Here is an 11,999-nt window from a genome sequence, read left to right as displayed (position 1 = left end):
AGCGTGTTTACAGAGCAGGACAAACACCAGGGCGCCCTGGGCGCACACCGCGCTCGGCTGGGCGTGGAGGGAACGGGGAGAGGGTCTGTCCGTGCCGGGCTCCGCTCAGAGAAGGGAAGTGGAGAGGGGGTGTTAACCACCTTGTCTCTCTTTTTCGCTTTAAAGTTATTTCTCTGTGTGTAGCCTGTTCCCATTGTTTGGCCGGCTTAGGGGGCCAGCGGCTGACATCTCCCTGGGAGCAAAGCAGGAGCCGAGGTTCTGCTTTCAAGGCTCGTGGGCTGCCTCCCGGCCATCCAAGGAGCCGGATTTAGCGGGGCTTCAAAAGGCATTTGCAGCCCTTTAATTCCGAGACGCTGCTCTGGCCCAGCTCGGGCCTCTGGCTCCCCGCGTCGCAGGCTCACAATACCTGCTTCTCTGATGGATCAACGAATCTAGGACAACCAGCCAGAAGTGCGCCAGGCAACCTGCTCTGACATCGACCTGCTTCCACCAACACCGGGGAGGGAAGAGCCAAAGAGTCAGAGGAGGAGGCCAGCGGGCGGCCGCCAGGGTGGCTGGTGCCCAGCTCCCAGCAGAGACCCTCAAAGGCAGGGGAGCCGGGAGACCCCGACGGCGGTGGGACGGGGCCCGGCTGCCGGGATGCCTCACTTGGGCTGAGAAACACGCCGAGCCCCGGTTCCCATAAATCCGGCTTTTGTGCGGCGATGAATGGGGGTAAACAATGACTCTATTTTAGGCCGCAGAGAAACTGGCCCAGCCTGGCTTTCCCTCCTGCAATTAGGAGCCTCAACATGGCGGGGCCTGGAATCCTGGCCGGCCTGGAGGCCTCACAAAGACCCGCCGCCTGGGTCTGGGGGAGGAGATTCGCCCTCCCCTGGGGTCTGCTGCTGGCAGGGCCCCTGTCCCAGCACGGGAGGAACTGCTGCTGGCAGCTGCCAGCAGGGCCCAGCTGGTGGTGACCGCCCCATCTCCGTGAGCACAGGGCTGGCCCTCGGCCTCGGGTGTGTCCCCCAGCTGCCTCCAGAACGGAACCCCCTCCACGGCCCCCTCCCACATGGTGGCCAGCCTCTGCTAGACCTCCCCACTCCTGCTGGAGCAGGCCCGCCCCGAAGACGTCTCAGAAGTGCCATTGGCCTCCTCCAGGCGCCTCGCTGCCTATGGACACTCAGCCCACCCAGGAGGTGGACACTGCGTGTGCCGGGTGCAGCCTGGGGGGCGAGTCGGCCACGGCTGCACAACAGCCCTCCCTCCCTGCCCCCACCGCGGCCCAGGGCCACACAGTACCCCCCACCCCAGACCTTCCTCCTCCAGGCAAGTGTCCCTGTAAAGCACACGTTCTCCAGACCCTTATCACCCTGCCCCAGTGCTCCCTGAGGTAAGGCCGGCCGGCCGAGGGGACAGGTAGGGCAGAGGGACCTTAGCACGACACTGCCCTCGCCCAGGTCCAGGCCTACTGGCTCCTCGCACCGGGCCACACTCCCCGCCCACGGGGAGAAATGCTGCCGGCCTGTCCCTCCCGGAAGCAAGCACGTCCACCTCTACTTGTCTTCACCTACTTCTGTCCGAAGAACAGGGTTACGCCTGTGACAGTTAATTCTGTGTGCCACCTTGGCCAGGCCACGGAACCCAGGTATTTGCTCAACCCCCAGTCTAGGGATCACTGTGAAAGTGTTTTTTAAATGAAAGCAGATGAGCCTCCATAATGCAGGTGGGCCTCACCCAGTAAGTCAAATGCTTTAAGGGAAAAGACTGGGGTCTCCAAAGAGGAAGGAATCCCGCCTCCAGGCTATCTGTGGACCCAGGATTGCAGTGTCCACTCTCCCCAGGGCGTCCTGCCTGCCAACTTGCTCTGCAGCTCTTGGACGTGTCAGCCCCACACTCGCACGAACCAAGTCCTCAAAATATGCCTCTCTCCCTCTGTCTGTACAGGCACATCCTGCCGGTTCTGTTCCTCTGGAGGCCTTGACTAGTCCACGCCTGGAGGTGGGCAGTCTCCGAGATGGTCCCCAATGGTCCCTGCCTGCTGGTGTCCATGCCCTCCCGTGAGTGTGGGTGGGGCCTGGTGATGAACCCTAATACAGAGAGCCTGGAAACTGTTGTTGACTAAAAAGATGCACAACGTGACAGTTGTGAGTTGAGTTTATTTCAGGCAAAATCAGGTCTTCAGCCCAGGAGACAGCATCCCAGACAGCTCTGAGAAACTGCTCCACAGAGGCAGGGGGAAGATTAGTATACATGTATTCTTGGTAAAGGAGGAGTACATGCAACAAAACACATATTTTTGTAGGGGGTTTCTGCTCGTCACGAGGAGCAGACGTCACCACGTAGGGATTTAGTGCTTTTCTAGATGAGGAGACGCAAGGGTTGGGCTCATAACATCCACTCCTGAAAACATCTATCTGAAGACCTGTTCTGCCCATTTTCCAAAGCACAGAGCATCTCATTCCTGGTCTCCACCCTGAACTCCCTTCAGGGGGTGTGGAAGGTCAGCCGCTGCAGCAGCACCTGTGATTTAATCCTTGTAGAGGTAGATGCCAAGTGCCCACGGCAAGTGCCAACTTGCAGTTGACACTGTGATGGGCAAACCGCCTCTGGGATTGGGGTTCAGAAAGACACCCACCATGCTCACCCCCTCTTTCTTTCTCTCTGGGGTCGGAACCTCCTCTCTGAGGGAACCCAGTGGCCCCACGATGGACCACCCCATAGAGAGGCCCATGTGACGGGGAAGCTACAGCCACTAGGGCTTTGAATCCTGGCAACAGCCCTGCGAGCAACGTGGCTCCTTCCCCGGCCAGACTGAGGCTAAAAACGCAGCCTCTGTGCGGCGGTGCCAAATCGAATCTCAGAGACAGAGTTTCTGGTGACGTATTGCAGAAAAGAGTAGCCTTATTGCTTTGCCAGGCAAAGGGCGACACAGTGGGCTACTGCCCTCGAAAACTACGTGTCCTCACCCCAGAGGGTTTGATGAGGAGTTTTATAGTAATGGTTAAACGCTGGGGTCTCTGACAGGATCAGGGCGTGGCGCAGGGTCTCAGGTGGTGGGTCTCCTGATCTTGAGGAGCTCCTCTGGTCCCTTTGATCGCACCTCTCAGGTGGTGTCCTGGCTGCTCCTCTCTTGAGTAGCAGCTGTTTACATCCACCCTGTGGAGCCCAGGGCAGGTCAGGGAGCCTGGAGTCTGTTCCCTGTGACTAGAAGTGGGAGACAGAAAGGCGTTCATGCCCAGGAGACCCACAGGGTCCTGCTGAGTTTCAGGGCCTTCAGGTTATGTAGCCCCTGGTGCTACCTTGTGGGAGACCTCGAGTCAGAAGACCCCACTGCCTAGTGCCTGGATTCCTAACCCTCTCAGACTGAGTCTGTTGGTTGGGGTCTGATGGTTTGGGGTGATTGGTTACACTGGAGCAGGTAATTAACACATGCCTCCTTCTTCACCATCTTAAGCCTTACCTGTTGGAAGCTTCCTCTCTCACTCTGACTCTCCCTTCCCCAGCCTCCTGACACATCTCAAAGTTTGGGTAAGATCAATATTCTGGCCTTAAGGATTAGGACCAGGTAAAGAAAATGACCTACTGAACTAAGTCGGCAATTCTGATGGTATTTCCTTCTCTGTACAAGTTAGTTATTGCCTTGCTTTTATTAAAAGAAAGGGTGGGTATAGTTTTCCATGTACCCGTTTATAATTCCAATGCTGTCACAGAATTTTCAAATGCCATCAATACCTGCCAAGTGCTCAAATGCTCAGATAATCTAGTTTCCATTTTCCTTTTCTGCTGACAATTCTCCCCTGTCCCTGGAGTCCTGGTTCCCTGGGCCTGCAGGACACCTGTCACTTGGGGGCTTCCCTTCACCTCTCTCTGGAGGTTTGTGACCCATTTTCCATGTCCCGCAGCTTCTCAGCACACTGTGTCACCAGAACATGGGCAAGGGAGCCTGGGAGATAAACTGTTGAGTTGGTGCTGGTCCCAAGATGCCTGAACTCTCTCCCAATGGTGGCTGACCCATCTTTCAGGCACTGTGTCCCAGCCCCTGTACAAAGGCTGGGGGCATCTTCCTGTGTCTCCCAGCTTCCAGGGTGGCCAGAGAGATCTGATACCACTGGAATTCCCATTCTTTTTATGTGATTCGTCCTTGCAGCTTGGAAACTTGTAGGCTTTCCTCTTTGTGTCCAGTGTCCTGAAACTTCCAAAGTTGTGCCTCTGTGGGTCTTTTCCTCCACCGGGTGGGGTGGAGGCCTGTCGTCCTGGAGGCTCAGTCCTTCCCCACGAGGACACGTCCTTGTATGACCACTGTTGTCATTTATGTCAGATCTCCTGAATTCATCCTCTACTGTTCCCGCCTCTCCTCTGCTATTTTCTGTTTTTGTCTTTTTGATCTATTTTATGAGAGATTTTCATTACTCTACTCTCCTATCTTTCTGTTGATTTTTAAAATTTTAAATCATTATATTTTGAATTGCTGATAACGTTTCTTGTTTTCAGAATGCTGTGTTCGTTGTGACATCCCACTTTGTTTTGTGGACACACTATCGCATCCAACACTGATACTATTAGTGCTTTAAGCCTTTTTCTTTCCTGAGCCCCTAAATTTGGGCTCACACCTTTAATCTTGTTCGTATCGGTACTGTAATAGCTATCACCAAATGCCGAGAGTGTCCTGGGTGTTATCCCATGGTTTTGCCCCTTTCTCAGGTGAGAATCTGAGGCCCCGAGAGGGTGTGTCCTGCCCAGTCTCATAGCCGTCAGAGGTCAGGCCAGACTCAGGCAGTAGGATTCCTTCTGAACCTGGGCTCTGACCACTGCAGCATCCTGCTTCAGGCCGGGGCCAGCCAGGGAGATGGAGCCCCTCACTCCCGCGTGTCTGGTTGGCAGGACGGATGGCCCTTCAGGGTCCATCCTGAGCCCATCTCTGCCTGAGGCCCACTCCCCACCTCTCCAGAGCGCAAGTCCTTCCAACCAGCCTGGAGAGGAGCAGGGGCTGAGACGTGGGCCTCTACGGAAGTGGGCTCCGGAAGGTAGCACCCACCGCCGTCGGGGGGTCATCGCAGAGCTGGGAAGGACCAGCTGCGTCCCACTGCCCCGTCTGCCCGTGCACAGCTGTCAGCCACTGTCAGGGAGGGATGGGGAGCCCGGCCGTGAGGCTCGAACAAGAGGGAAGCTAGTGTTGGCTGAGGGCTTCCTATGTGCCAGGGACCCTTCCCCTCTGGTCCCCTCACAACCGATGACATCAGCGCCCGAGTCGCCATGTTACAGACGAGGAAACTGAGGCACACAGGGGTGCTGAGCAACTTGCTCAGGTCCCACGGCTAATAAGGGGCAGGGTTCGAAGCCAAGACGCTCTCATCTCAACGAGACACCTGGGATCTGAGACCAGCTGCTGGTGTCCCAACCCCTGAGCCGGGACTGGCTAGGGTGGGAGGGGGTGCATGGCTGTGCCTCCGGCCAGGGCCTCAACGCATGGACCCTCCACCCTTCCTGGGTCTCGGAGGGAGGTGCTGCTGTCCAAGATGCAGCCCTGGGTAGCTGGGGCCATGCGACCTGGGCAGGGGTGACCCCAAGAGCTGGCCTCAGATCCTCCAAGGAACCAGGCTCACCCCAAGACACTGAACTGGAAAAGTTCTGGAAAGAAGCAGGCAAGTGACTCCTTGGGGGCTGGACGAGTTACCTCATGAAAGAGGGGCCTCAGGAGGGCTGGGTTTGATGTCTGTGGTCAGAGCAGGTCAGTGCACCTCCCCGCAAGCAAGGGACAGTGAGGCTGGGGACAGGGGTCTCACCCTGAGGGGCTTCTCACCCCTCTGAGCCTCCATGTCCCATTTCAAAACAGAGGCAGTCAGTGGGGGCCCCTGGGGCTGCACAACGGGCCTGGGCGGTGCAGGACCTGCATCTGAGGGCCTGGAGCCTGGGAAGTGGGGAAGGAGTGCCCTGCGCACGCGCCTTGGAGCCTGTGCCCCGCCTCCCACACCTCGCACCCCACCTCCCGGACCTCACCTGCTGGCCTGCAGGTGATGAGGGGGAGGGCGGAGGGTCCAGTGACTGAGGACTCTAGCCCTCTCTGGACACAGACTCACCCAGCTAAAGGGAGGTGCTGCCCCGGCGTGTTTTCATGAAAAGCGGAGGGGCTGCTGCGGGGGGACCTTGGTGCTGGGTTCTGCCCACCTACCTGCCACGTAGGTGGTGACCAGGTGTGTGCACGTGTGAGGTCAGTGAGCTGTGCCCCCGACACTGGTGTGCTTCGCCACTTGATCATACCTCTGTGCCTCCCCCACAGCCCCCCACATCCCCTCACAGCCCACACATCCTCCCCACACCCTCCCCCACATCCCCTCACATCCTCCCCCACAACCCCTCACATCCCCACACATCCTCCCCCACAGCCCCCCACACCCTCCCCCACATCCCCTTACATCCTCCCCCACACCCTCCCCCACATCCCCTCACAGCCCCCACATCCTCACCCACACCCTCCCCCACATCCTCCCTCACATCCCCTCACATCCTCCCCCTCAGCCCCCCACATCCTCGCCCACATCCCCTCACAGCCTGGCAGCCCTGGAGGAGGGTCAGACACCCCCACGCCTGGCAAAGAGCTAGGCCAGTTTCCACCTCACACCTGCCCTTCCCCACTGTATTTCTGGGAACGTGTCAGGGGGTTTGGGGTTCACGGGGGTGGGTGAAAGACTGGGATAAGTTAACTGGACCGTCCCCGCCCCTGCACACGCCTGGACGATAGCCCTGTGTGCCTGCCTGGTCTCACCGTCCCCTGCCGGACGTGTATCCCTGTCGGGGGGCAGGCGGCCTGGAGAGCAGAGATCCAGGGCACACCGTGGAAGTGACCCCAGCCCAAGTGGCACCAAGCGACCTGGCAGACCCTGCTCCCTGTCCACGGACCCTGACGCTCCCCACGCCCCAAACCTCAGGGTCTGTCCGGGTGTGTAAGGAACCCCGGGGTCGTCTTGCCCTGCCTCCACCCCCACTTTCCCCAGCTTTGCACACAGACCCCCAGCCCGCCTCGGACCATCCTCCTCTCCGCCCGCCCTGCCCAGCCACATTCTCCTGCCCGGCCCTTACCTGGTTCCCGGGAAAATCCTTCTCTCCTCCAGCCTTTGGGAGGCCAGGACCCTCCATTTCCCGACCAGACAGGCCATACAAACCAGGGACCCGGGAGGGCAGGAGGTGACTGGGCACACGTGGCCTGCGGAGGACTGGCGTGTGCCTGCCCTGCACCCCCAGCCCCCTCCTGCCAGGACGTCCAAATCCAGGGAAGGAAAACTCGCGCCTTTGAGGGATAAACGCCTGGGCTGGATCCACCCTGAGGACTGCCAGCGGCCCTCTGCCTGAGGCTTTGCTAACTGTGAGGGGCGGAGAGCCTGGGAGAAGAGGAGCTGGGAGTGGGCGGGGGCGTCCGAGCCAGGCCAGAGGAGGGGGCTTCCCCTCTGACCGAGGACCTCGCTGGCCTCCCGGCCCCTCGGTGAGGCAGGCCTGAGGCGGGCATCCTAGCCCTGCGGCCCAGCCCCCACAGTGCTGGACACAGTTAAACGTAGGAACTGTGCAGGAAGCTGCCGTCCTGCTCCAGGCAACCTCAGGAACCCTTCGGCTGTCGTCCAAAAGCCACAGGTTAAAGGACCCTCCGGGATTCTTGTGGACAGACCTCTGGCCGGGGTGGCCCCGAGCCACTGCAGGGAGTGTGCAGCAGCACCCAGGAGCACGTGCCTCCCAGGACGGGCTGGACGGTTCTGTTGGGGCAGCCGGATGGATGCATCAGCTCCTTGAAGCCCACAGGCCCTCGGAAGACCAGCGGCATCGCGACGCCTGAGAGCAGTTCGACATGCCAAGGCTCGGGCGGCCAGGCCTCTGAAGGAGACTCTGCGAGGGGCATGGTGTGCCCCCGGCCGGGGTGTGGGGCGGCCCAGGAAGGAGGGTGGGCTGACCCTGCAGGCGGGGCCACCCCCGGCCTCCACTGTTTACTGTCGGCCCCAGCAGGCCCCTAACTCTGAGAGCCTCCGTTTTCTCCCCAGTAAGTGGGGACAAAAGCAACAGCTCCCACGGCACTGGGAGGCGGGGATTTCAGTGGATGGTCCACGCAGGGCCTGGCACCGAGAACGCCAAACAACGCCAGGCCCTTAGCAGATGACATGGGTCCCCGGGTGGGGTCCCCTGAGTAAGTGTCAGGTGCTTTGTCATATGACAAGGTGACCTGGGTGCCCTCAAGGCTCACAGCACCCTCTGGCACACAGATTGCTGCATCTGACTTTGCCACGCGGGGAGCGTAGACCCGGGTTTGGCTCTGGTCTGGCCTCGGAGAGCTGCACTGTGTCCTCTGGGGGCGTGTGTGCCGGAAGGAGAGAGGGATCCCTGGGTCCGGGGCGGCCCCCAGCCCACCTCTCCCCATCCCCCACCTCAGCCTCAGTCACAGAGCCCAGCTCCGCCCAGGCCTCCCCTGCCCTGCACCCCCCCAGCTGCAGCCCCTCCTCCATGCTTCTCTGAGACCCCAGCACCAGACGCCTGCAGGAGCCCAGTGGGCATCCCACAGCTGGAGTTTGGGGAGTTAGCCCCCAAGGGCGACCCCAAAAAACGAGACAGAAGACCCCAGATCAGTGGGTGGGCAGTGGCAGGCCCCTGTTCCAGCTTCACCCCTTCGGTTCACACCCAGACTCGCTCCCCTGCTCCCTGGGACCACGTCCCGGACAGCGTGTGCTGGCCACGCCCACACCAGGATGGCCCTGACGGAGCCCTGCGGTGCTGGGGCGTGACCCTCCGAAGCTCTCAGGACCTGGCACCCTGCGAGGAGGATGAGCAGGCAGCCCCCTGTCCTGCATCTCCCTCCACCCTCACTAGTGGGGACCACGGGCCTCTCCCCCCAGGACCCTTTCCCCCCTCACAATTGGGGCCACACCTACTGCCTGGACATCATTCCTGCACCTCCACGGTGCCTTCTCGGGGTTGCCATCTCGGGGAGTATTTCCAGGACGATGACTCTGGTGCACAGGAGCCTTGGGGGCCTGGGGACCCAGTCTGTCCAGCGCGGGTGTGTCGCGGACTCCTGGCATCTATCACAGCTCACATCTTATGCCGATGCTTCTCCTGGCCCGAGTCCTGGGGCTTCGGGGCACTGTCCCCATGTCCCCATCCTGGGCCTGAGGTCCCTAGGCTCCAAGCCTGAGGGAAGGGGGCTCTGCCAGCAGGGTCCGCCCCACCTCTCCAGCTCCATCAGGTTCTCTGTGTGGCGAGCTCCGCTGGGCCAGCCCTAGACAGCTGTGGACTCCGGGTGTCCCTGGCCAGCAGCCTTGCTGACTGCGGGAGCTCAGGGTCGCAGCCCAGCTGCCGGTCCCATGTAATGACCATGACCCTGTGATGCTCCAGGAGGAAGCGTCTCGGAAAAGACCCTCCCGCGCCTGCTCCACCTCCAGGGCTGGAGCCCCTTCCCACTGCCTGCGGGAGCCTGAAGCCTTGGCTCCGGGCCAGAGCCTGGGCTCGGCATCACGGGCCAGGCAGGGCCGGGCAGGGCCAGGCAGGGCAGCATCGCCAGATTCACAAACACAAATATAGGCCCAGTTAGATTAGAATCTCAGATAATGAATGAACACATTCCAGCATCTGGCGTCCTGCACTTTAGCTGTGCAGCCCAGCCCCCGATGGGCGCCCAGGGCCCGGTCTCCTCCACCCCAGGCCAGGGTCCCCCCGGCTCAGGAGAAGGACTCCGGGACTGAACCGGGGCCTGGTCAGACGTTCTCACAGGTCAATTAAAGGAAGGAATGAGTTTCATGAAGAATCACGCGGGCCGCGGGCATTTATTTACGGGCACCTCGCGCGTCCCAGCGGCGCGGCGGGCGTGGAGCGGCTGCTCGCGTTGCGGTGCGCGCGGCCCGGTCCGGCTCCAGACCTGCAGCGCTCCAGCCCACGTCCAGCTGGACCTAGCTTCCGGCAACGTCCACACGGAGGGGACCTTCGAAGGCAGCTGTTTTCACCCACAAAACTCTGTTCCCGTTCACTGGATTCCACGATCCTGAAACCCTTTTCCTAAAACGCCAAATACAAGCGGAGCCGGTGGGTTTGGGAACAGACAGGCGACCGCGAGAGGCACCGTCCCCTCGCAGGCTCAGCGGGGCGGGCGCTGCTCGAGGGGACCAGGTCTCGGAGGCGGCGAGGGCCGCACGGCGGGGACGGCGGAGACAGCGGCCGGCAGGACCCGGCGCTCACGCTGACCGCGCGAACCCGGCTGAGAGCGGACCCGGGTCCCCGCGGGAGCCGCGGGCTGCGAGAGGAAAGGCGAGGAACAGCGTCCCCCCGCGGCGACCGTGCCACACCACGGAGGCGGGCAGGGGCACCTGCGGGGGCCGCGACGCGGGGCAGAGGGACGTGGGCGGGGGGCGGGGATGCTCCGGAGGAGGCGGGGCTCCCGGGCTGGGATGCGGGGCAGTCGGCGAGGGCCCCCAGCGCCGAGGCAGCGCGCACCTTCCAGGGACCCCGGAGGCGGGCTGGCCACAGCGGCCCTGGGGGGCACCAAGCAGCCAGGACGCAGCTCCCCGAAGCGGATCAACACCGCGGCTGGGGGTCCGGGCTGCGGGTGGCCCCGGGGGTGGGGGGGCGCAGGGAGGGGGGCCCCTCCGGGAAGCACCGTGCAGGGAGCCGCGGCCCGGAGGAGCCGTGGTGTGGGGGCTTCATCAGGAACAGGCGCCTGGCTTGCGCTGGGACGGCTGCGAGGACTGCGACCCCAGGGTCCTCCCGCCCCCCTCCCGCCGCGCGGGCCGCGCGCTGGTCCTCGGGGCCCCGGCTAGCAGTTCCCGAGCCCGGCGGCAGGGGGCGCGCCGAGACCGCCTAACGGGAGCAGGGCGGCGCGGGCGCGGAGGGCCGGCCCCGCCTCACCTGGCGCAGGTGCAGGTGCAGGTGCAGGTGCGGCCGCAGAGGGAGGCGCCTCCTTCCCGTGCGGGGGGCGGAGCCGCACCCCGCCCCTCCTCCCTGCCGGGCGGCACAAGAGGCAGATGGTGGCGGGGGGCGGGCGGGAAGGGGGGCTTCTGGCCACTCCGTCCACCAAGGCTCTCGTGCACCCAGAGCCGCTTCTCACCGCAGGCAGGTGGGACCTTCAGAGGCCTCCGAAGTGTCCACAGGCAGGGTCCTGTGCAGGCGGGGGCGGGGGCGGGGGGGAGTCAACCAGGCTTCCGGAATTTCACCACCAACAACCTGGGCCCCACCTTGACCCGTTATCTTCGCATCCTGCATCAGGAGACTGGGGGCTAGTCAGAAGCTCCCCAGGTGGTCCCCACGTGCAGCCAGGTTAAGAACTTCTTTGACAGCAGCTTTCAAAGCCTGGCCCTGGATCTGCTCAGCACCCTGGTGATGTGATAGAAATGCAGAATCCTGGGCCCACCCCGAGCTCGTGAATCAGCCCTCTGAAAAGTAGGGGCCCAGGGACCTGCATGCTACCATGTCCCCTCGGCGATTCTGACACTGCCCAGGTGGGGTCACTGCCCCGCGCTCGTGCCTCTCTACCCTAAATGTGCTCTGGGGCCGGCAGCATAGACGTCTCCTGGGAGCCTTGAGGAATGCAGAGGCCCAGGCTCCCCCCCCACCTGCTGAATCAGAACTGCATTCTAACAGGACCCCTGGGTGATCTGTGTGCAGTGTGAGAGCCATTGCTCTGGCGCCCTGTGAGCAAAAGCTGTACGCGGCCGAGAGGTGCAGAGCCCCGGCAAGGGTCACTGCGGGAACGCTGCCGGGTGGGGGGCAAAGCGGCCATCCTCCAGACAGCAGGGGAGTGGGCCCCAGCTGGGGTTCTCCAGGTGGACTCTCCAGGTGAGGCTCTCCAGGTGGGACTCTCCAGATGGGATGCTTCAGGTGCAGCCCCTGCAGGTAGAGCCCTCCAGGTGGGGCCCAGGAGGGTCCGTGTACAGGCCAGCAAGGGAGAGCAGCTTGAAGAACTCAGGAGGTGAGAAGAGGTTGGCGGTGGACATGGGGGTGGTTATGGAAGACCTAGGAGGCCGACGTAGAAAGCTAAGTAAGGGAGCTCT

This window comes from Hippopotamus amphibius, chromosome 8, assembly GCF_030028045.1.
Source record: "Hippopotamus amphibius kiboko isolate mHipAmp2 chromosome 8, mHipAmp2.hap2, whole genome shotgun sequence".
Classification (NCBI taxonomy): Eukaryota; Metazoa; Chordata; class Mammalia; order Artiodactyla; family Hippopotamidae; genus Hippopotamus; species Hippopotamus amphibius.
Note: the sequence above shows the minus strand (reverse complement) of the source record.